A 26,573-nucleotide genomic window follows, 5' to 3' on the forward strand; every position below is an offset into this window, starting at 1 on the left:
ACCGTCATACATCCACTCACAAGTGCCAGACTGACCGTACTGGGCATTGGGCATTTCCCCAGAATGCTGGAAGGTTGGTGGTCCGGTTTTGCAATGGTGGGGGCCGGTTTATAATTGGTGCTTCAATATCAGCCCCCAGTAACAAAAGCAGCAAGCAAGTGTTTCCAGTCTCCTGGGACCAGGCAGTGCTTCCTCAGAGGTTGGTCTGAGAAAACTTGCCAGGGCTGCTTTGGGTTACCAGTCCGGCCCTGGCTTCAGTGCATCGCAAATGACTGCAAAAACAAATCCCAAAACCAGAGGCAATGCTGTTCATTAGGAAGGAGTGCCTCAGATAAAAGGATATGTGCAGTAACTCTTGTTACGCAGAATAAAGAGAGGGAGAGGCAGAGAGCGGTGGGAGACAGGGAACCCATTTTAAAACTAGCATGAACAACATCCATTTAGTAAAGATTATCTGCTTTACTCTGTCTTGATCTGCTACAGCGCACATCTTCCAAAGTTTTATATTTCATGCAGAAATGAGCTGCAAAAAGACCAGGAGGTGATACTACAGGCTGTGCTGACACCTGTGTGTTGTGAGAATGTTATTGCGCAGGTGTGGGTTGTAAACACAAATGGGGTTAAGAGCCCGTTTTCTGACGCATCCTATTTCATTAGGGAGTGAGTACAAAACAAATGCCAATAAAAGTGTGTAAGGTGATGTAATGAATTATAGACGCTTGAGACCCTTATGGCACTGTTATATAAATAAATCGTGTGCGCAAAATTAGCTTTCTTTGCGCCTCCTGCAGACCACTCACAGATGGTATCTCCTACCGCTTTGCTACATCTCCTTGTCAGGCAATCAGGGCTCGTGCATAATCAGTAATCAGGCTGGTTCTGAAGAGGCTCGTGTCTGACTTCCTCTGGGAATGCGTGGGTACCAATCCATTTGCTGAAGCTGCATAAGTGCTACATGGACGAATTCAGTTGAGGAACATGTCGCCAGGCTGTTTGCTGCAGGGGTTCTCACATTATATTCTGAATATGATCGTAATCAGTAGAGTAGCTAAAAATATGCTGAAAGGGCAGTGTAGAGGACTTTTGACTGAGAATCTTACACTTTATTATGAGTTACTGTGATAACGACAGCTGATTCATATTTGTGACCAAATATTTTTTTTAGAATTCAAAGATACCAGAAACGCACAAAAAATGCTAAATATAAACATAGCCTTACTGGCATATCATAACATTGGAATATACATTTTTTTACCAATTGGATATGTGAGAAGCTGAAATGAAAAAATTAATAAAATGAGGTTCGGTAAATATATAGAATATAAGAAAGTAGGTAAAGGATTATCAGTCGAATGTCCAGTAGCAGCAGCAGCAATAACCTATCGCTAAACTTCATGCAAATCCTTGATCTAGACGATTATTGTCCCTTGCTTAATCTGTAATCCCATAGCTACATTGAGGTAACAAAAGCTTGTTAGTATCTTTGCTCACCATATGAAACTCAAGACTAGCAAATGATCAGCTTGTAAAAATATTATCAGTTGCTGGTAATATTTTCCCGGTAAATTACATACTTTTGTCCAGAAATAAGAAATGGCTGAAAAGTCATATAATGTATGTTTCAAAGACCAGCTTCAGAATTACAGTGCCAACATAGAGAATTGTCAGTCAACTTCGCTTTAAATAATCTATATTGTATCTACAAATAATTATATAAAACAGACTGATAGGTCTGATATAGGGCACTTGGTAGCAAACCTGAAAAATTAAAAACCATCATTTCTTCCACTGTTCAGGAGAAAATCATGAGGAAGTTCTGAATTCGAAAAGTTACCCAATAAATCCAAATTTTTAAAACCATAATGTGGCCATAATGGTTTAATAATGGGCTGTCGTAGGCCTCCCTCGCAGATGCTCTGCCAGAAATACCATCCAGAAGCTACACTGGCTACGTATTGAAGCCCGTGTTCAATTCAAGGCTCTCACCACTGCTTTTAAAATTCTTAGATCTGACTGTCCCGGGCTCCTACGCCCACTCCTAGTGCCTTACACCCCCCAGCATGCCCTACGCTCCTTAGGACAACACTTGGTGGTAGTCCCTCGTACTAGGCTAAGCAGAATGGGTGGCCGTTCTTTCAGAGCTTTAGGGGCGAAGCTCTGGAATTCTCTGCCTCCCCACATTCGCTCCTTGACCAACTTGTTGGCCTTCCGCAAGGCGATTAAAACTTTTCTGTTCTCCCTAACATAATTTTCCTGTAGTTCCTCTCCCTCCTCCCCCTCCCTTCAGGTTTCTGTTATGGTCCAGCGCCGGGACGCCTCATTGCTGGGGCAGCTGTTTGCGCTTAATAAAATATTAACCTAACATAACATAATGATTATATAGATCTAAGCAGAGCATAGAACCAAGCAGCTTGGCCACCAGTGGTGCATCAGGGAATGGTTGTAGAATAGTATTTCATAAGATTTCATATTTATTATAGTCTTAAAATTTAGCTTATATTTAGTTTGTAATTCTGCTTTCCGACAGCCTTTCCATGTTGGAAAGGTTTACATGGAAAGGCTGTCAGAAACCAACATCATAATCCTGATGGCAGAAATACCATTCTTAAGGGATTATGAGGAGCTTCTGACCGACTGATGAGCTCCATGAGCCCATCGGAAGGCATCAGTCGGTCCCTCTCACTGCTGCCTCTGACCGCACGCATCCTAATGTGTTGGTCAGACCACAGCAGTAGATGCGGTTCGGACCGCAACTAACAAGTCAGTTGCGGTCCGAACTGCATCGTAATAAGGCCTTAGTAGTAAATGGGGGAGACAGTAGGAAAAGAAAGCATACTTACTACTAAATGGGAGAGGCTTATGGGGAGTAAGGAAGTGTTCACGAAAGGTTAGGTAGGAGTTTAGTGAGAGACATTCACCCACCCACAAAAGTGTAAGCCCATTGCTATTCAGAAGGCGCACTCCTAAAGGTAGTACAGTTGAAAAGTACCAAAAGCAGTAGTAAATTTGCTCCAGGTCAGAGCTGATGCAAGTCCACATTAAACTAAAACTTCATAGTAAATAATGTTAAATTAAATTCAATTCAATTCAAGGATTTTAACGAATTGGATTAATAGATAATTGTAATTTAATGTTAAAACAATTATCGAAAAACAAAAAAAATATTATTTTATTTTAAAATGTTTTATTAGTTTTTTTTACTTTAAAATTCAAAATAACACTAATTTAGCTACAAATATAATTATAGTAATTTGGATTAAAAAGCAAAAAGGAATAATATAGGGGCCAGCCCAAAAACCACATTCAGGGGTCGATTCCGATTCAGTAAAATCCCCTAAGAATCGCCGTATGCAGCATTTTTGCCATACGAATCGTATGCCTTCAACTTCCCTGTACGTACGATGAAGTACGATCCGAACACAAAACAGATCTCCGTACGAATCGCACGAAAGACCATACGACTTAAAAATATGTACAAATCGCATTCGGAACACGCAGTACGCGACATCCGTACAGATTGAAGCAGCTTTTCACGAACCAGCAAGTACGATTCGTTACGACAACACTCCGTACGACTCTTTTTCTACAGGTGTTTAAAACATCCGTAAAAGCATATTTTGACTCGAACCGCGTGCGAAATGGACCCCCCCGGGTATGCGAGTGCACCCCATGATTGCAGGGGTACGATACGTAGGGGTACGGTGCATCGGGGTACGGTGCATCGGGGTATGGAACATGGGTGTACTGTGCATGGATGTACAGTGCGTAGGGGTATGGTGCATCGGGGTACAGTGGGTAGAGGTACAGAGCATAGGGGTACAGTGCGTACCCCCATGATTGCAGGGGTACGGTGCGTATGTGATTGTGTGGCTCTCCGTACGAATTGCTCATACGACGTTTTCCGTACGAATCGCGTTCTCGTTCCCCGGTCTGGATCGTACTTGTCAGGTAGTACAGCAAGTTTACCATTCGTACGGTTCACAGTGAGGGTCCGTTTCATACGGATTCTCCTTTGCTTTTCGTACGGTTTGCACACATTCGTACGTATTCTTTTCCTACGGATCGTACTAAGCGATTCGGACGGATTGGTACAATTCGTATGGAAACGGCTACGAATACAATTCATCGTATGGATTACTTCGCCGAATCGGAATCGAACCCTCTATAGTAGATGCAGAATGCAATTGTTTTGAGTATAAATGTCAACAATTTATTTATGTCATACCAATGACTTCTTATATATAATAAATCATTCAGAAAAATGATGAGATTATAGACAAAAAACATAATCATCTTAATATAATATTCAGAACACAGTCCTCTATTATGTACATTCCTCATATATAATACCAATGTTAATACAACCATAAGAAAATCAGCTAATTGATCAGAATACAAAGAACAATATATCATCATCTCAATTCAATATCGATATTGTACTTCTTCAACGTAAATATAGTCATTCCTCGTATATTTCTTCAAAATAGGTGCAGACAACTCGTGGTTTGCGAATTATGTCACTTTGTCAAAGCTGTAACGATACAAAGACAAAGTAAAAAAAAGAAAGCAAATACACATTGTGTATTTGGTTGATTTTATACGTACAATTAGGCAAAATTTATTGGAACAAAATGTATTCAAAGTTGTGACATTAGAAAAAGATTATTAAAATCTATTACCTCTCCACCACGATCCTTGCAAACTTGGCAATAGGCAACACATCGTATACTGCCACATGCATCAACATATGGAATTGCGATTCGTAAATAGTGACTTTTAAGGAATCACTACTTAGGAAACGCAATTCCTTATGCATGTTGGAATTGCATTACATATTTCAATTCCTAAACATTGCCTAATAGTGATTTGCAAATTGCGAATCACTATTAGGTAATGGAATGGGAATTCTTTCAAAAATTGTGATTACTAAATTGGTAATCGCAAATTATGAATGCAATTCCAAGAGTGCCGGGGGGCCTAAGGTTCCCCTGATGCACCCCCACAAAAAAGGTAAGTATGCACATATGCAGCAAAACCACTTTGAAAAATGCACTTTTGTGCATTTTTCAAAGCATGCGCAAATTACCATCAACTTGAAGTTGATGGTAATTAGCATTTCCTAAATGCACACTTTGCATTTAGGAAAGGCTTGATGCATCGCATTTAGGGACTCGCAACCTGTGATTCCCTAATGCATTTGCAATTTCGGTAATTGCAAACAATTTCTATTACCTAAGTTGCGATTGGCAAGCCGTTGAATCATTAGAAAATGCATTTTTGCCCTTGCAAACAGGCCGATTCTGTGAATTGGCCTGTTTGTGAGGGCAAAAATGCTTGATGCATGTGGCCCATAGCCTCTAGTGAAAAATTGGGGACATTTAAAAAAATATATATATATGGATTAGGACACAAAGTTTCAGTTGCCTATAAGAAATATAAAATATAGAAAACCTGTTCTACCTATCTAAGAGAGACTTATATTTCAAGTTCAAGTCCCATTTTCCGGGTTCATAGGCACAGGTAGTTCTGAAATGTGTAAATAGATATGTATTTAAAAGCTAAATTGGCTCTTGGATGAGACAATAAATGCATTTATAGGCAAGCCAATTTGCCATGTTTACTCAATAAACATTTTTTTTTAACAATTTACCTAATTTATACAAAAAATGTAATATGACATCACTATTATATCCAGACTGCTGCCCAGCAGATTCTTATGTTCTGTGCCCTTTAAGTACATGTAATTCATTGTATACATCAGTTTTAATATTTTTTAATAAATAAAAAATATATTTTTTACTTTACCTCAGAAACATATTTGTAATTTCATTAGAGTAATGCAAAATATTGTTTTTATTCAAATTAGGTAAGGCTATATCTCTTTAATTTTGTCCTGCATTTAAAATAAACATTAGAAAAAATTACATTATTATTTAACATTTTAAATATTGTTTTCATAGGGAAATTTCTACACCCGGGTGGAGATCTCCCTTTGGTAAAGAATAAGGAAAAGTAAAAAAGTTTATTAAACTTGAAAAAAATGAATAACATATTTTTATGTGAAATATTAATTTGCAATGATGTTATGTATTTATAATAACCTGTTCCATGTGTTGGACAACTGGGACCCGTCAGATGCTATGGTACTTGTGTGTGTTGGACGGTTCCAGACGTCCGCGCATATGGCACTGAAAATCCTTAGTCCAAAACAGCCTTGGGAGCTGGGGAGGAGCTTCCCCAGCATCCGAGGCTGTTCGAATTGTCCCAGTGAAGTGATGATCAGCGGGTATGGCACGCTGATGTCAACTCACTGAAACTGAAACTGAAATGAGCCGATTGGCTCGTTTCAGTTTCACTGCCTACGTGCTCGTGGGGCTGTCTCAGCTACCCGAGCACGTACGCAGACGGAAGAGGTATCATTGGAAAGGGGAAAATCTCTTCTTTCAAATGGTACCCCTTCCTAGAGGATCCCTGCTTGAGGATCACCGCAAGAGAGCGATCCCCAAGTAAAGATCTACAACTAGAAATCAGGGATCGGGAGCGGCCCCTTGGGCACGGGTCTTTGCTCCCTCCAACTATTTAGGCCATATGCAGTCTTTCTGCCCCCCTCCCCGATGGGAAAGATGGGGTCAATATCCCCCAATATGTGGGGGATCCATGCAAGCCTTATCTCCCTGAATTGCCCCGGGTGCCTAGTTTTCAGAAATGTGTGGGTTTGGTAGGTTTTCCTAGAGGCCCACCGAGCCCAGGACCAAAAACGCAGGTGCCTCCCTTGCAAAAACAGGTTGTCTTGTAATAGATAATTTTGATGTCTCCACAACATGTTTTGGCCCCTTGCTGTCGCGTGTACTTGGCCTACCTACACAAGTGAGATACCCTTTTTATCAGGAGATCTGGAGGAATGCTGGGTGGTAGGAGGTTTGTGTAAGCCTGGTGATCCCAGTACTTTTCCACATAGAAATGTGAGAACATTTTGATTTTTTCAGCTAAATTAGAGGGTTACAGGGGATTCTGGGTAGGAAAACTTTAGGGATCCAAGCAAGTCACACCTTTCTGGACGCCCCTGGGTATCTAGTGTTCTGAAAAGTCTGGGTTTGGTAGGTCTCCCTAGATGGCCACCAAGGCCACGATCAAAAACGCAGGAGCATCCCTCCCGAAACAAGGTCTTTTTGTAATCAATAATTTTGAAGTCTCCACAGTATGTTCTGGGCTGTTTCCTGCTGCAGGCATTAGTCCTACCCATACAAGTGAACTACCATTTTATCAAGAGACTTGGCGAATGCTGGGTGGCTGGAAATTTGTGACTCCCCACAGATTCCAGAACTTTCCATCCCAGATATGTGAGTAAAATGTTTTTATTTTACACATTTTGAGGTTTTCAAGGGATTCTGGGTAAAAGAACCTGGTGAGAGCCACACAAGTCACTCCATCTTGGATTCCGCAGGCTTTCTAGCTTTCAAAAATATACAGGTTAGCTAGGTTTCCCTAGGTGCCGGCACAGCGAAGGTCCAAAATCCACAGATAGGCACATTGAGAAAAAAGGGTAAATTTTCACTAGAAAAATGTGGTGTATCCACATTGCGTTTTCGCCCATTTCCAGTCATGGGCACTAGGCCTACCCACACAACTGAGTCACCATTTTTATCAGGAGACTTTGTGTAATGGAATTTCATGTACCCACGCAGATTCCAGAACTTTCCTTCACAGAAATGTGATGAAAATTTGATTTGTTTACACAGTTTGAGGTTTGCAAGGGATTCTGGGTAACAGAAACGGGTGAGAGCCACACAAGTTACCACATTCTGGAATCAACTGGGTGTTTAGTTTTCATAAATGTGTAGGTTTGCTAGGTTTCCCTAGGTGCCAGCAGAGCTAGGGTTCATAATCTACAGCGAGGCACTTTGCAAACAAGGGTCAGTTTTTACTGAAACAATGTGGTGTATCCACATTGCTTTTTGGCCCGTTTCCTGTTGCCGGCACTAGGCCTACCCAGACAAGTGAGTTGCCATTTTTATCGGGAGACCTTAGGAAATGCAAGGTGGGTAGACTTTTGTGGATCCAAGTAGATTCCCGAACTTTCCATCACGGAAATGTGAGGAAAATGTGTTTTTCTACTTAGTTTGAGGTTTGCAATTGATTCTGGGTAACAGAACCTGGTGAGAGCCACACAAGTCACCCCCTCCTGGATTTCCCTGGGTGTCCAGTTTAAGAAAATGTATAGGTTTGCTAGGTTTTCCTAGGTGCTGGCAGAGCTAGGGTTCAAAATCCACAGCTAGCCACTTTGTAAAAAAAGGGTCAGTTTTCACTGTAAAAATGTGCTGTGTTCACATTGCGTTTTGGCCCATTTCCTGTCACGGGCACTAGGCCTACCCACACAAATGAGGTATCATTTTATCAGGAGCCTTTGGGGAATGTGGGCAGGTGGAAGTTTGTGGATCCACGCAGATTCCAGAACTTTCCCATCACAGAAATATGAGGAAAATGTGCTTTTTTAACAAAGTTTGAGGTTTGCAAAGGGTTCTGGGTAACTGAACCTAGTGAGAGCCACACAAGTCACTACATCCTAGATTCCCCTGGGTGTCTAGTTTTCAGAAATGTATAGTTTTGATTCCCTAGGTTCTGGCTAAGCTAGGGTCCAAAATCCACACAAGGCTCTTTGCAAAAAAGGGTCAGTTTTCACTGTAAGAATGTAATGTATCCGCATTGCTTTTTGGCCCGGTTCCTGTTGCTGGCACTAGGTCTACTCAGACAAGTGAGTTACCATTTTTATCGGGAGACCTTTGGAAATGCGAGGTGGTTAGAATTTTGGGATCCACGTAGATTCCAGAAATTGCCATCACGGAAATGTGAGGAAAATGTGTTTCTTTACTTAGTTTCAGGTTTGCTAGAGATTCTGGGTAACAGGACCTGGTGAGAGCCACACATGTCATACCCTCCTGGATTCCCCTGGGTGTCCAGTTTTCAGAAATATATTGGTTTGCTTGGTTTCCCTTGGTGCCGTTAGAGCTAGGGTTCAAAATCTACAGCTAGGCACTTTGCAAACAAGCATTGGAAATGCAATAGGTCTCGCATCATTAGAGTTAGTGCTTTTAGAATTGTTTATGGGTTTTTTTTGTAAATCTTTAGCATTTTTGTTTCCTGTAGCCAATGCAAAAGAATTACAAATAAAAAAAGCCATAAACATTTCTAAAAGCTCTAACTGAAATGGTCTGAGACCTATTTCACTGTGTGAGGGTGAGGGGTTGAGGGTGAGTGAGGGTGAGGGTGAGGGTGGGTGAGGGTGAGTGAGGGTGAGGGGTTGAGGGTGAGTGAGGGTGAGGGGTTGAGGGTGAGTGAGAGTGAGGGTGAGTGAGGGTGAGGGTGAGTGGAGCACCTAACTAAAAAGAACAAAAAAGTAGTGCTTAAAAAAGGAGAGTCCTAACAATTGACCTCGTTTGATTAGGTTGACCAGATAGGGTTATAACCAATTGAGAACACTACCACAATATATACATTAGAATACTCAAAGAACCATTCAATAACCCAATATGGACAGTACCAAAGGCATCAGACAAACCAAAGATGTTCAACAGAAATGAATTGCCCGAGTCAAAGACTCTCGGGGCCTTGTCCATGATCTGGAGCATATGGGATGACAAGGGCGGTGACTGATTAAAGTAGGAAATGTGAGGATGCATGTGTGGGGGACAGAAATGGGAGATTAGGTAAAGATCAATGCACAGAGAGAAGGGGAGGGGAGGGAAATGCACGGAGAGAAGGGAAATGCAGGGAGAGAAGGGGAATGCACGGAGAGGTGGGGAGAGAAGGGGAATGCACAGAGAGAAGGGGAGGGCGGGTGTGGGAATGCACGGAAAGAAGGGGAGGGTGGGCGGGGGAATGCACAGAGAGGAGAGTAGGGGAGGGCTGGCTTTGTATGCACGGCAAGAAGCGGAGGACGGGCGTTTTATGCACGGCAAGAAGGGCAGGACGGGCGTTGAATGCACGGCAAGAAGGGCAGGACGGGCGTTGTATGCACGGCAAGAAGGGGAGGACGGGCGTTGTATGCACGGCGAAAAGTATGCAATACAAGAAGGGGAAGGCAGGCAGGTATGCACGGCAGGAAGGGGAGGGCAGGGGTCTGTGTACGGGTATGCATGGTGAGAAAGGAAGGGCTGTCACCGGAATTAGGTAAAAGAGTAGGGACTTGGGTTGACACGCGGGAAAAAAAATTAAAGATTTTTAACAACCATATAGTTATTAAAATAAAAAATTTATAGGCGCATGCGTGAAAAGTAACCCACTGATTAACTCGCAAGTTGCCGCCTCTAAGCACGAACGTCGTTCACCTGTTGGGCTACGAGCTTGAAGTAACACCTGTAAGGACAAGCTGTTTCTGTAGGAGTACCAGGAACCGGACATTGGCCCAACCCCTCCCATGGGACGAAGCCGGCAACAGAAAGAGCAAGCATTACACGGATAGCCCCTGCGCACGCCGACTCGGACGCAAAGCAAACAAGAAGGAGGGAAGAGAGAGAAGGGGGGGGGGAGGAGAAATGCGACACGGCGGGCAGGGGAGGGGGCGGAGCGGGGAGAGGGAACAGACGGAACAAGACGGAGGGAAGAGAGAGAAGGGGAGGGGGGAGGAGAAATGCGACACGGCGGGCAGGGGAGGGGGCGGAGCGGGGAGAGGGAACAGACGGAGGGAAGGCAGATAAGGGGAGGGGGGAGGAGAAATGCGACACGGCGGGCAGGGGAGGGGGCGGAGCGGGGGCCTGGAGTGCGGCTGAGGGAACAGATGTGCACGCGCCTTAAGCTCAATGCGCATGCGCATTGAGCTTAAATTTCTCGTGCACTGCAAGGAATCGCCACGATTCCTTGCAAGTTGGGTAAAGAGTGGAAAAGCCCCCATAGTCTCGCAAGCTCGATGCGCATGCGCATCGACAGGCGAGACCTAAAAAAGGGTTAGTTTTCACTGTAAGAATGTGGCGTTTCCACATTGCTTTTTGGCCCGTTTCCTGTCACCAGCACTAGGCCTACCCACACAAGTGAGGTGCCATTTTTATCGGAAGACTTTGGGGAATGCGGGACATGTGAATTTTGTGGATCCATGCAGTTCCCAGAACTTTCCATCACAGAAATATGAGGAAAATGGGGTTTTTACGCAGTTTGAGGTTTGTAAGGGATTCTGGGTAACTGAACCTAGTGGGAGCCACACAAGTCACCCCATCCTGGATTCCCCTGGGTGTCTACTTTTCACAAATGTATAGTTGTGATAGGTTTCCCTAAGTTCCGGCTGAGCTAGGGTTCAAAATCCACAGCTAGGCACATTGCCAAAAAAGTGTAAATTTTCACTGGAAAAATATGATCTGTCTATTTTGCATTTTGGGCCATTTTCTGTCATAGGCACTAGGCCTACCCACACAAGTGAGGTACCATTTGTATTGGGAGACTTAGGGAAACACAGAATAGTAGAACAAGTGTTATTACCAATTGACTTTCTTTGCATTTCTGCCTTCCAAATGTAAGACGATGTGTAAAAAAGAAGTAATTTTGAAATATTTGCTCTAATTCATATGCTATTATGTGTACCCACAATTTTGGAGGTGTGCAAATAGCCACTGCTTCTAAACTCTTTCCCATTTCAGAAAGATATAGATTTCCTTGATACCTATTTTTCAACTCTTTATATGGCTATACTTCCAGTACACAATGAAAAACCATTTTAAGATGTAACTCAGTTATTGGCTCTCGGTACCACAGGTTCTTGTTGATACCCATTGCAGGGGAAAAAAAACTGATGCTTTCTTCTGCAGCACTTTTTTCTCAGCCCCCTCCAGGGAAAGCAACAAAACATGGGTACCATTAGAATCCTCAAGGTTTTGGAAGAAAAGGATGCACATTTGACATGGATCGATTATGTGGACAAAAGGTTACAGGGGCCTAAGAGTGAACTACCCCAAATAGTCAAAAAAAGGCTTAGCAAAAGGGGGGCCCTACCAGTGAATAGGTTAAATTTAGAACAAAAATAAAATATACTATAGTTCTATTAATCAATGTATTAATTTTAATATATTAAATTAAATTCCAAAGTTCTTTTAAGATTTATTTAAAAATCCCAGCTAAAGTAAAAGTTTATGAAATATTGTCATTTTTTTGTTTTAAATGAAGTTATTTTTTTTTAATTAAAACGAAGGTAAAAATATGGTATCACAAACTAATATTAATTTTGTAACTATGTGTACATTTTTTGACATTTCGAATAATTCTATATGTATAACATATGCCTATATATATATAGATCTCTCTCTCTCTCTCTATATATATATATATATATATATATTCACTGAAAAAACCATAGGTTTTACACCAGTTATAGTTAGGAATTCGCATTTGAAATTCCCACGTTATAGTTAGTTGGACTCACTATAACTTGCGCGTGCAATGCACTGCTATCGCATATTACATCACTCATGACATGGTCAGTGACATCACTCATGACATCACTGATGACACCATCCAGTGAATGTGTGTCTTTCTGAAAAATAAATATTAGTGAGTAATATTTAAATATTTAATTATATGTATTAGTGTTTCACTTTGTGTATAAGTGTCTGCAGGGGTTGGTGAGTAGCTAAATGTGTATGTATATGGGTTATTAGATGTTTTTTTTAATATCAGTATGAGTATCTATATGGTTTGGTGGGGGTATTACTTGGCGCATAGATGCATGAGTGACTGATTCTGTGTTTGTATGTGTTTTGAAGACAGCATATGTGCAGGACTGTATGGGTGGATGAGTGTGTATATGTTAGTGAGTGAATGACTGACTCAGTAGTGTCTTTATCAAAAACTATATATGTTTTAATCTAGTATATGTGAATATTGATGTATATAAGTGAGTACATGTGAGCGTGAGGGATTGTAAGAGTTCCTGTTTAAATTTGTATTGTTTCTATAAGTGATTGTGTAAGAGAGTAAGTATGTGTAAGTTTCCTTAGAAGTAAAGTGGTAGTGTGTGTATAGCTGTATATGCAAATTAATAGATGTTCAATAGTTTATTTGTATGTGTGAGTATGTGTGTGAGTAACTTTTGGGTGACTGTTGGTGTGTAACAGGATGTATAGGTGTATCACTACATATCATGAGTGAGTACATGTATGATTGACTATATAGAACTGTTGGTGAATGAGTGGATGTGTATATAGATGCTGGAATTATTGATTTTGTTTTGAAAATTGTAGTTTGTATTTTTGAATATGTTTTTCAAGGGTTACATTACAGTGAAAGGAAGTCTGTCACTCTGTCACAAGGATGCTGTCATCAGTGATGTCACTGACCATTTCATGAGTGATGTAATATGTGACGTCATCAGCAGTGCATTGCACGCGCAAGTTATAGTGAGTCCAACTAACTATAACGTGGGAATTTTAATTGGTTTTATGCGAGTAAAACTTCCAGCTAACTGTAACTGGTGTGAAACCTATGGTTTTTTCAGTGAATTTCATAGATTTTTTAAATGCTAATTCCTAACTATATATAAGACCCCAAACCTATGTTTTTTTCCTTTGAATTTCACAATTTTGAGCAAATGTCTATAGCTATAAAATGTAATATTTTTGAAAATGAATGAATCCTATATTTTATTTATATTTAAAACTTTTTTTAATGTATATATATATATATATATATTTTTTTTTTTACCCTGGAGCGCTCCTGGGGCGCGCCCCGGTGAGCGGCCCGGAATGCGTAGTCTTTTGAAGCACCCCAGGGCACGCTCCGGAGAGCGTCCCGTTAACGCTATTGCCGCGAACGAAAACATCATCGTGACGTATCGCGTAGCCGCATCCACGTGATACGCACGGCGTAAGCGCACCCGGAAGCACTCGAGTGAATACGATCTCGCAATGTAAACATGTGACGCGCTTACGCGACGCACCCGGGGGCGCGCCGCGTAAGCGCGTCGGTCATGTGACCTGAAAATAACACTTTTTATTGGTGCAGAACAGTTTTGGTTTCATAATGATGAAATCCCTGGTCTTGTGACCTGAAAATAACACTTCTCATTGGTCCAAAACAGTTCTTTTTTCCAAATGATGAAAGACCCCACCTTTTTGCCTCATTCTGGCTTTGTCCTTTGACTGAGGAAGACCTGTTTCAGCAATTTAGAGAACTATTTTGTACTTTCAAATGGCTACTGTAGCAGCAACGGCTGGAGCATCTGCACCACCACCACCAAGAGGACCACCACAAAAGTACATTGGTGGTCAAGAAGAGGAGGAGGGAGGGAGGAGCTTCGCCGGCGATCAAGATGGCCGCGTGAGCTCGGAGCTCCGAAGACCTCCCGGTCCTCCGCAATAATCCTGCTATCTATCCTGTCCCACGATGGTGGGAATCGACTGCTGAGTGGGTCCTGATGCGGCGCCCGCTTTCGGAATGAAAATCGGACATTCCTGGACTTAGTTAGCTCGACGAAGCCCGGAGGCTCCTCCCGTGTCATTGCACATCATTGAGGGGTACAGCGGTGCTTCCGCACGGGCGCCTCTTTGTCTGAGCTTAGTTCCACCGGGGAGCGCCTCTGATATCTGCATGCCCCGCTACTCGGCCAACGTACCGGACCCTGGTTTTACCATCGTGTGTGTGGCGCGCCTACCAAGAGGATCCTTACCCCTGCTGACCGTCTGGCCCGAGGTACCAACATGGCGGGCAAAGGAGACCTGGACAGAGGCAAGTCCCAGCGGGTCACCAAAAAACCGTCCCAGTCCCAGTCTACTATCCCGGAACGCTTTTCCCAGTCAAGAAGCTCGCCGGTGCAGGTTGGCTGCACTACTGACTCGAAACGGGATGGATCACCGGACGATTCTGCCATAACGCTTCGGGACGTTCTGGGTGCGATCACGGGAGTGCAGACGGAGATGCACGCACTCCGGGAGGAACTGTCCAGTAAGGTCGACTCCCTGAAGATCGATATGAACCTCATCAGGACGGACCTCGGGAAAACCAATGACCGGGTGAAGTCGTTGGATCTCAAGACGACTAGCCTGGTCACTGATGTGTCCGATATCCAGACGGAGGTACGTGGCCTGAAATTGGCGAACGGAATGCTGGCGCGCCGACTGGACGAGTTTGAAGGCCGTGCGCGGCGCCAGAACGTCCGTATTACTGGGGTACCGGAGAAGGCCGAGGAGGACTCGGCTGAACTTTTCGTGGAGGAGCTGGTGCTTAAGAACTTAGCGCCGGGGGGCCTGAGTAAGTTCTTCTCGGTGGAACGGGCACACAGGATACCGGGGGGACCACCCAAGTCTGGCACTTTCCCTCGCCCCATCATCGCACGGCTCTTTAACTTCAGGGACAGAGACGCTATCCTGCAGGCGTCGAGAGCCGCGGGTCCTTTGCGATTCCAGAACTCAGACGTGAACTTTTTTCCGGATTTCACCCAGGCGGTGCAAAAACAGCGTCAGAGCTTTACCGGGGTGAAACGAAGACTGAGAGAAATGGGCCTGCGATACTCCATGCTCTACCCTGCCAAGCTCCGCATCGAGCGGGACCACCGGACTTTGTTTTTTGACTATCCAGACGAGGTGGGGCACTGGCTGGATACCCTGCCACAGGAGCGACGCGAACCGGCTGACCAGACGGAGGATTCCACCCGGGGCGCGGAAGCGCAGGAATGAATATTTGTTGTTTGACGTTCTGTGAGCTGGGTAGCCGTATGGGACTTTCACTTCAGACACTGCTGCTATGGTTTGACTCGTTTTGTCAATAATATGGGGGATGACGGGGGGTGATAGGATGTCTCCTTTCTCCTCTGTGGGCTTTTTGTAGGTTAGTTAAGGGGCGACAGGCACACTGCTAGTTGGGGTGGATTTTAGTCTTATGCAGGGGTGCAGGGTGGTGGGTAGTTGGGGTGTGTTTTTTCTACTTCTTTTCTTGTCTTATTCTTTGTCCTGGCTGAGGTCTTATTGCGCTGCTATGTTACTGCTGTGGGCGCCATTGCGGGCATGGGTGGGGGGAAGGGGGCGGAACGTCCCTGATGATGGGGGGTAGAACTCTTAACTTGTTAAGCTGGAATGTAAACGGGTTGGGGGACCGTATTAAAAGGGGTGTGGTGTTGCAAATGCTCAAACGTTGTTCACCAGATGTGGTTTTCCTGCAAGAGACCCACCTAGTGGGGCACACTTGTAAAGCTCTGACCAGACGTGGTTTCAAAATGGTGGCACACTCAGGGTTCTCTTCGGGATCACGAGGGGTGGGCATCATGGTGCGCATGTCCCTCCCGCTGGAGGTGGAGTCGGTGCTTGCGGATGAGAGGGGCAGATATGTTGCTGTGGTGAGCAAATGGGAGGGCCGCACGCTAGTTTTAGTTTCGGTTTATGTTCCCCCGGGGCTACAAGAGACTACCTTCAGGGATCTAGCTGGCGCCATTTTGGGTCTCCCTGAGGGGCTGCTGCTTGTGGGTGGTGACTTTAATTCTGTCATTTCCGGGGACCTGGACCGCTTCCCATCCAGAGATCTGCGTTCTTCCCAGTCCTGGCTGTCTGACTTCTTAGATTCCATGGGGATGGTTGACTGCTGGCGTCTGTTGCACCCCTCCCAGAGACAGTACACGTTCCTCTCCGGCGCCCATGGTAGCCTTTCTAGACTGGATTATGTCCTCACTCCGGCTGCCCAGGCGCAGTCCGTGTCCACTGCGCGTCTCCTGGCTAGGGGCATTTCGGATCACTCCCCGGTTTGGGTCTCCTTTGACTTTCGAACCCCCGTGTCCTCGCGGGTGGCTCCCATCAACCCTTGGTATTTTCGCGACCCGAAGACCAGGTCGCTCCTGGCTAAAGCTATGGATCGGTACTTCGTCGAGAATACAGGATCGGTTGCCTCGTCTGTTTCCCTTTGGGAGGCCTTCAAAACTGTGCTTCGCGGCGAGGCCTTCTCCCTGATTGCGGAGGTCCGCCGGCGGCGGGACGAGGTCGTAGTTCGATTGGAATCTGACATTGCTGCATTAAACTCCCAGCTGGAGCTGGGCCCGTCTCCCGAGCTACTCCACGCTCTCTCCCTCAAACAGTCTGAGCTTCGGGCGACCGCCACTGACGCGGCGAAAGCCCTGAGCAGGGAACAGCAAGGCAGAATTTATGACGCGGGTGACAAGGCTGGCAAGCTCCTGGCGTGGCTAGATAGAAGGGAACTCGCGTCTCGGGTGGTCCCGGAGCTGACCAGTGCGGAGGGCCTGTCCCTCACGGACCCGGCGGCTATAGTTGGGTCCTTCGCGGACTACTTTGGGGAGGTTTACGCCTCGGCGGACCCCCTCCCGGAGTCTGCGTCGGCATCCTTCTTGGAGGACATTGAGCTTCCCTGCCTCTCGGACCTCGAGCGCGACGATATGGATAGGGACCTAACGGTGGATGAGACGGCCTTGGCTATTAAATCATTACGCTCGGGCAAAGCGCCGGGGCCAAACGGCATCCCGGTTGAGCTCTACAAACTCAGGGCCGACGCACTTGCGACACCTCTGTTAAACATGTTCCTTGAGGCCCGCGAGGTGGGAGAACTCCCCCCCGACCAGAGGCTGGCCACCATTGTGGTGATACATAAGGAGGGGAAGCCTCGCGATCTTTGTCGATCCTACCGACCCATCTCCCTCTTAAACGCCGAACCCAAGATTCTGGCCAAACTATTGGCTAATCGGTTGGTGGGAGTGATCTCGGACCTGGTGCACCCGGACCAGTCCGGTTTCATCCCGCATCGGAATACGGCGCTCAATCTGAGACGGCTTCACGCAGTAATGGCGCGTGTCCATCTGCTCCGAGAACCCGCTGTCCTCGCCTCCCTCGACGCCACTATGGCATTTGATTCGTTGGAGTGGAACTACCTGTGGGCAGTTCTGGCCAAGTTGGGGTTTGGCCCCGCTTTCATCGGCTGGGTCCGGCTGCTGTACTCCGCTCCAATGGCCAATGTGACGGTCAATGGTCGGTTGTCTGCCTCCTTTGCGCTGCACAGGGGCACTAGGCAAGGTTGCCCGCTTTCCCCGCTCCTATTTGCCTTAGCACTTGAGCCACTGGCGGCCTGGATTAGAACGCACCCCGATATCTCTGGGATACCGTGGTCCCCGGGTTTCGAGGACCGGATATCGCTCTATGCGGACGACATCCTTCTGTACCTCTCCTCTCCATGCCACTCGCTCATAATGGCCTTTGAACTCTTGCGGACCTTCGGGACCCACTCGGGCCTGGCGATCAATTGGTCTAAATCCTCGTTGTACGTACTGTCCGGAGACACGCCGCGCCTCCCCCGTGGGTGCTCAATTCGGGTGGCCCAGCAGGGCTTTCGGTACTTGGGCATCTACGTGTCGCGGGACTCCCGAGCCCGGTACTCGCACAACCTCCTCCCGCCGTTGGAGCGATTGCGCCGGGACGTCGAAGGCTGGAAGAAGTTGCCGATCTCCCTGATGGGTAGAGCCGCGCTTTTTAAGATGATGGCGCTGCCTCGCTTCTTATATGCCCTGCAGAATACACAGGATCCCGTACCGGCGAAATACTTTACTGATATCGAATCACTGCAGCGGGCGTTGCTGTGGGATGGTAGGCCGAGAATCTCATTGGCTAAGTTGACTATACCAAGTTATGACGGGGGCATTGCCCTACCTGACATAAGGCGCTACTATTGGGCGTCCCAGCTGGCGGCAATCAATCATGGCCTCTACGGCCCGGCGGTCAACCCGGGCTATGCTATGGATCGGTGGCTAGTGGGAGATGGGAATTACTATAGAGCGTTGTACTCCGGATCTCTGGATCGGAAGCTGACAGGTCCCACTATGACGATGGTGCGTATATGGCGTACAATTACTAAAACTCTGGGCTGGCATAATAAGGTTACTATGGCCACCCCGCTGTTTGATTCGGATATACTGGGGAAGCTGTGGCACACTAAGGGCTTCGACAGGTGGGACACCATTGGGATTTCCAAGGTGGGGGACATGGTGGCCAGGGGACGGGTCAAGTCATTTGAAGTGCTGCAGTCTGAACACCAACTGGCGGCGACGGAATACTTCCGACACGCCCAGCTTAGTCATGCCCTCTCTCCCTATGTAGTGGAAGGGGAGCCTATCCCTGAATCATCCCCCCTGGAGGATCGGGTGCTGGACGGCCATATGCCGGACAGCGCTATCTCCCTAACGTATAAAAAACTTATTAATGCACGAGTGGACTTGCTGGTGCGACTGAGAGAGCTGTGGGTGCATGACGGTATAGAGGTGGATGACGAGGAGTGGCAATCGGCGATCTCCTCCCCTAGGGAGGTGGCCATATCTGCACGGCTCCGCCTGGTGCAGCTGAAGATACTGCACAGAGTGTATGTCACCGGCCCAAGACTTCTACGTATGGGGCTTTCTATGGATGGCATGTGCCGGCGGGGGTGTGGTATGCTTGGGACCTTCCTGCACATCATATGGGAGTGTCCGGATGTGGCCCGTTATTGGAAACGTGTGCACGAGGTGATGGAAGAAGTGACTGGTGTGGCCCTGCCGGCAGAGGCCCGGAGATGCCTCCTTAACATCTGGGGCCCGACCGACTACAATGTCGCACAGACCCGCTGGGTCACCCTGGGCAATATGGTGGCTAAGAGAGACATCGCCCAGAAATGGGGTGTGCCTGCTCCTCCCTCGCTCAGCCTATGGGAAACTAATATGGACTGGTGCATGCTGCGTGAAAAGACGGTGTATGTAGCCAGGGGTAAACCTAAAATGTGGAGATCTGTTTGGGGTGCCTGGAACACTTATAGAGGTGATATTTGCGACCCCCCCGTTGAACTTGATCCCGAGATCCAGCTTTCCCCGTAGTGCCCCCTACCTGTGGCTCCAGATTGTTTATCCTGCGGTACTACTTCCCACATGCCTCATTGTTGTCATTGTCAGTGTGTTACCTTGGGTGTGCAGCACCCGACCTCCTGCCGCCACGCAAGTCCGCTGAATCTGTATTGTCCTCAGCCTACCCTCTCTTCCCTTCTTTTTCTCCTGTGCCTCTTGCACACTTCTTTTTCTTGGCCTTCTGGGCCCTTTTATCTTATGGTTTATTTGCTTCAGCTTTGATGTTATTTAAAATTAAACCTGATTGCTCCTGCTTCCGATATGGTACAGGACCTATCCTATTGCCTTAATGCTGCCTGGCCTCCGGGATGTATGGCTGAATAGCGGTGTACTTTTTCCTATAAATAAAGGTTTTCCAAAAAAAAAAAAAAAAAAAAAAAAAGAAGAGGAGGAGGAGGAAGAGGAAGAGGAGGAGGGGAGAAGATGGCTGCCTGAACAGAATACCCCATACCAGCCCAAACCACACATTGTATGGAAGTTTGTTTCAATCCCAGAGGGGAAGAAAAAAGTCAATGCAGCCAAGGTAACTTGCCTAATCTGTGGCATGGAACTCTCAAGGGGCAACCCAAACAAAAAATATTCATTTGGTAACAATACCATGATTAGGCATATGACCCGCAAGCATCCAAACAACTATTCTGCTGCAGAGTTCAGGGAACTAGCCAGTAACCTCCCCCAGTCTTCAAGGACCACTTCCAAAAGAAAGCAACCCACTCCATCGGGACCAAAAACAACGGAGACGATGCCTTGTATTCAACAACGATTTGAAGATTTTAGAATTGCATGCATTCATTGTGGCAAGCTGATCTCCTGTGGGGAAAAGAGCGTAAAGCTCATCATCCTTGCTGGTGACAATCACAATTGCCCCAAAAAACCCTACTTTTTTCTGTTTTTTGTTTTTTGCACCAGTTGAGCCATTTTCAATTCCCTGTTTTTTGTTTCTCCCCATAAAAATAACAGAAAAATAAAAAATAGTTCATAAAAGCCAAAAAAAGTACAAAATTTTCATAAAACACAAAAAAAATATAAAACAACAAAAAGAAGAAAAAAACAGTTATTTTTAGAACTACCTCCAATTTATGACGGGAGAACATGGCGGCGGCAGGCTAGTGCGGTGCGCGCGTCAGACGCCGACCTCCAGCACCACGGAGCCGCTCTCCTTTGCTTCGCTTTACTTCATCCGAAAATGCTAAATGCAGGAGTTTTCTGCCGTAATAAGCACTGAGTCTTCTCTGTCTTCTGTGCGAAGCAGGGGCCAGGAGGCTGGACTAAGCATGGGCGAATTTTGCGGATCTCGCGTTCGCGAATTTTGCGGATTTGCGGATTCGCAATCCGCAAAATCCGCGAATTCCCGCGAATTTGCGGATTTTTTTTTTTGTGTGTTCGCCCGTGTTTCTGCCAGTTCGCGAGGGTTTTTACAATTTCGCAATTTGCGAACTTACCTGTCGGGTCGCAAGTTTTGCGAACTTGTTGTTTCTACGTGTCCAGCCTGTTTAGGACACTCTTCTTCATCACTGCCACTCTCTGTCACCACTGCCACTCTCTGACTACTCATGCCACCCTCTGGCCCACCCATGCCACCCTCTGTTTCATCACCACACCCTCTGGTTGTCCAGTGTACATTATTTTCGGCAAAGCAAAGCACACCTTCCCTGCCTCAAGTGACCTGAATTAATTTGGGGCTGATTAATGTGTCACAGAATATTTTTTTAGCTGGCACCTGCTTCCTTAGTGCGCCCTGATTAGTGATCTTTTGCACTTGCTAAGTGCTTTCATTGTTGCAAAATTAGTTACAACACCTGCCCTGCCCCAACTGACAATAATGAATTAGGGGCTGATTAATGGATTTTAACTTCCAGCCTGGCTCCTGCTTGTCTCCCTTAGCTGTAATTCAGGACCTTTGTGGCATATGTGTAACTATTCTGAGGTTCAGAGCAGGGTCACATAATAGTTTCAACTGGCAACTGAACTCTGGAGGGGCCCCTCAGGAAGCACTACAGGAAATGGCTACTAATGATGAGCCTGAACTTTTGAACCTGGTAAGTAGTTACTTTCAGTTTTGCTAAAATCGTATTTCTGCAATTTTGCACTTATTCGCGGGGCGCGAACTCACGCGAACTCACGCGAACAGTGCGAGCAAAATCCGCTGCTCGCGGATTTGCGGATTTTGCGGGAGATTCGCGAATCTCGCGGATTGCGAATTTCCCAAAAATCCGCAAAATCCGCGAGCGGAACGGATTTTCCGCCCACACCTAGGCTGGACCTGTGCTGCGTTCTTTTTTTTGTCCGGAGTTTCTGTTTTCCATTTGGAGGTTTCTGAAGTCGGCGTTTCTTGCGGATGTGTTGCGGCGACGCTTCGCTACCTCCCCCCGGCAGCCCTCCGCCTCTTCAGGGCCCGTGGCAGAGAGCAGCCGTGGAGCTCCGTAGAGGCCGCTCAGCGCGGGGGCAGCTGAGAGGTAGGTTGGGTCGTGCTGGGGGTGTGGAGGCTCAGCTGCTGCAGCAGCGGGTTACTGATTCTAACGCTACTGACCAACTTAGACCTGAGCAGGGGGGCACGTCTGAAGGGGCTTGTGACATCGTCAGAGGGAAGGAGAGTCGGGTAGTAGCTGCTCAGGGCTTTGCGAGCAAGAGGAGTGAGGAGGGGCCCCCAGAAGCCTTAGAGACTCCAGAACCATTAAACTCTACAGTCAAGGATAAAGATACCTCTCTAGGGGACACGAAGTCTAAAAACTTTAAGTGCGTGATTGAAAAGTTGGAAAAGATACAGAGGGTGAGCAAGAAGGTACTACAACTCCCAGAATCCCCTTTTTTAGAGAAAGTGGCTACAATTGAGCCCTCTACTTCTACCTCCACAGACTTAATAAAAGGAAGGTCAAACCAGAAGCCTAAATCTAAGGGGAAAAGATGAAGAAAAAATAGCAAAAGTGGTCTCCAAGGGGGGTGCAAGGTCTCAAACTTGGCTTGCAGCTCTGGGAGAATAACCCCCTCCCTGCGCTCTTTTTTTAAAGTCTTGCCTCAGGTATTAGACTTGATACCAGCCAGCAACCCGGGCAAGAGTGACAATACAAGTACTCCCAATGTTTGTCTGTCCACTAACACAGACTTGGGTACTCACAATACCACTAGAGCCCCTGAAATCCCTACCCCAGTAACTGATATGGCGGATCTACTGTCTCCATCATTGAATGGAGCAGTAAACATTTTGGAAAATGATGGTGAGGCGCAAGCTCCGATCTCCATAGGAAACTCACATAACTCAGTGGAGGGAGACAAACAAGAAGGAGATAGCGACAAGGGGTCCACTAATACTGAGTCCGCATTGGAAGCCCTGGTAGCCTCAATAGCATCAATGAGAGAAGAGATTCGAAATGACTTTTTGATCTCTAAGGCAAATCAGAACGATATTCGGACATCCTGTGAAGTATTGGAGAGGAAGGTGGACGGGCTGGGGGAAAGAACAGATGTACTGGAGAGCTCGGTCGGAGCGATGAAAGCCAATCTAGAGGCAGCTCAGTCAAAAATACAAAGTTTACGGAGGGAAGGGGATGCTATGAAAGAAAGAGTGGAATCCTTAGAGAACTATTCACGAGGGAAAAGAAGGCGGAGACCTTAAGAGCTATACAATAAAACTACTGAAGGAATCCCTAAACCTCGAGGAGTCAGCAGAGGAGCTAGATAAAGATATACAAAGAATTCATCGTGACCCCTTCCGATTAAACCCCGCTAGAACTAAACCCAGGAAAATCTTGATAAATTTCTTGACGTATGCCTTGAAAGAAAAAATCCTTAACGTTGCGCTTTAATTAAAATCTACAAAAGGTCCTGATTTCCCTTTTGAAATTCGCTCTGATCTCTCTAAGACCACGCTGGATAGGCAGTGGGAGTTGGGCCATAGGATGGACAAGTTTAGAGCGGCTGGTGCAACAGTTCAGATGAGGTTCCCGGCATTTCTGCGCATTATGTATAATAATAAAATGCATAATGTCAGATCACCTTTCGAGGCTGATGAGCTTCTGGAATCCATCCATAATCACTCCCATGGCAAACTCTAATTGATTAGAACCATTAGAACCCCCCCCCCCGCTCTTTTCCTTAGCATGATCGGCATGGTTAGCCAGAAGTTATAAGTAGATACAAATTTTTTTTTAAAAAGAAAAGGGGAAGAAGGTGGGAAGAAAGGAAGAAGGAAAAAATGAGGACATTAATATGGGGGGAGGTACAGGGTCTCATAAGAAAAGAAGGTGAGAAGAGGAGGGAAGAAAAAAAAAGGGAAAAAGGGAAAAAAAGGAAAAAAGAGAGAAAAATAAAATAAATAAATAAATAAAAGGGAAGGTGAATAAATGCAAAAGTCTCTTCACAGGTTATGCTCAGGTTTTTGTTTTTAGTTCACATAAGGTGAGCACTTCGTGGTGTGGGAGAAGAAGGCGTTGTAAGACGCGAATCCGGCCCTACATCTGGTCGGAGTAAGTATGGGAGGGTTCTCCAAGGGGGGGGGGGGAGGGGGGGTGGGAGGCGGGGTGCACTAAAATACAAAAAAATCCTCAGGAGTCAGGCCCTTCAACACAACTTCTTCCATTAAATAGACCAAATTGCCATTATTGGGTAATCAACACATTAGTGAGAGGCAGGGGAGTGCAAATTGGGGTAGATGTTGAAAGATGACATCTGTTCAGTTTTTATCTTGGAATGTCAATGGTCTGCGCGTGCAAGGGAGAAGAGAACATATTTTACAATACTTACGAGACTCCCCAGCGCAGATCATTGTCATCCAAGAATCACATCTTTTAAAAAGTGAGGCCAACATAATACTAAATAAACAGAGATGGATAGACAAATTCATCAGTACCGACCACAACGCTAACATAAGAGGAATTCTCCTAATTTGCAAAAAATCAGCAAAGGTTCAGATTCTACATTATAAGGAAGACCATAGTGGAAGATGGCTTTTAGTCAAAATGTCTATCAATGGCTGGGCGTGTAACCTAGTTGGATATTATGGTCCCAACATAGATGACCCGTCCTTTTTAGAAACAATCAGGAACAACTTAACGACCACTTCGGATCCCATAATATGGACAGGGGACTTTAATGTTATACTTAATCCAAAACTAGACAAATCGACCCACCACGGCGGATATAGAGGCCACGCTCCTTCTAAATCTAGACAGTCTCTTAAGGGGATAATGGAACAAAAAGGCCTGGCAGATCTATGGAGAGAAAAAGCGGGCACTAAACAAGGGATATCCTATAGAAATTTAAAATACAAACACACCTCAAGAATTGATTTTGCTTTATTTAGTTACTGCCTCCAAAACTCTATAACCAGTATTAATTATATCCCCTCTCACTTATCGGATCACTCGGCTCTCTTATTTACTCTAAAACTTCCAGCTCAAATCAAACACCCCTCTTGGTCATTTGATCGTACCATTTTATTAGAACCAGAGGAAGTGACATTCTTGAAGAGCGAAACAAGTATGTTCTTGGATATAAATTTGTGTTCAGCTTCCCTTGGTACAGTCTGGGAGGCTTTAAAAGCATACTTGAGAGGTTGTATAACAAATAGAGCCTCCCACCTGGGTAAAATCTACAGATTGAAAATTCAAAATCTTGAACAAGAGCTAGGAAAAATTGAGCAGAGGCTTGAAGCCTCAGTTGGTTCTCTTCAAGACCAAAAGAATATGTCTGATTTAAAAATCCAACTAGAAAATATCTTACAAGAGAGAGTAACGAAGAGATGGGAGGCGAGCAAAATTTCTAACTTTGAATTTGGAGAAACAGCGGGCAAGATTTTGGCCTGGAGGGTTAAGGCTGATCAGGCCAAAAGCTATATAAGAGAAATCAATGTAGAGGGAGAAAGCGGGGTTAGGACATCTACCCAAGAAATTAGTACAGCCTTTAGGGAATTCTTCGAGGAGATATACAGGGAAGATATCCTCGACGATCAACATACTAGGGACCTATGGTTAAACCAGATATCTCTACCATCCCTTTCATTTGCACAACGTGAAGGGATCGAGATGGATATCTCCGAAGCAGAAGTGAGGAAGGTCATTAGGTCTCTAAAACATGGCAAAGCGGCAGGTCCCGATGGGCTTCCAGGGGAATTATACCGCGCCTTGATAGATGTAATTGTCCCAACTTTAACAGCCCTCTTTAATGGCATCTTGAGGGAGGGCCATGACCCTCCTCGATCTTGGAGTGAGGCCACCATAGTACTGATCCCCAAACCTGGCAAAGACCCAACTCTATGTGGGCCATATCGCCCAATATCACTACTGAACAGCGATTATAAGATTTTTGCGTCCATCATTTCATCTAGACTGGGTTCGGTAGTGGGGGAAATTATACATCAGGACCAGAAGGGATTCATTAAAGGTCGCCAGCTATCCGATCTAACGTATGATCTTGTGGGGGCAATTGATATTGCCACATCCTTTTCCCTTCCGTTGGCAACACTCACTTTAGATGTGGCTAAAGCCTTTGATAGGGTGAACTGGCCCTATCTTAGCGACGTCTTGAAGAAGTTCAACTTTGGGGAGAAGTTTTGTCGCACTGTAGTACTTATGTATAACTCACCATCTGCACGGCTCTTAATAAATGGTTCATTGTCTGACTCATTTAAAATCACGAGAGGCACTAGACAGGGTTGCCCGCTTTCCCCCCTCCTCTTCAATCTGTACATTGAACCGTTTGCAGAAGTCCTAAGACGGAATGCACTTATTCCATCTTTCAGATTTGG

Source organism: Lissotriton vulgaris, chromosome 4_1 (assembly GCF_964263255.1).
Source record: "Lissotriton vulgaris chromosome 4_1, aLisVul1.2, whole genome shotgun sequence".
NCBI classification, from domain to species: Eukaryota; Metazoa; Chordata; class Amphibia; order Caudata; family Salamandridae; genus Lissotriton; species Lissotriton vulgaris.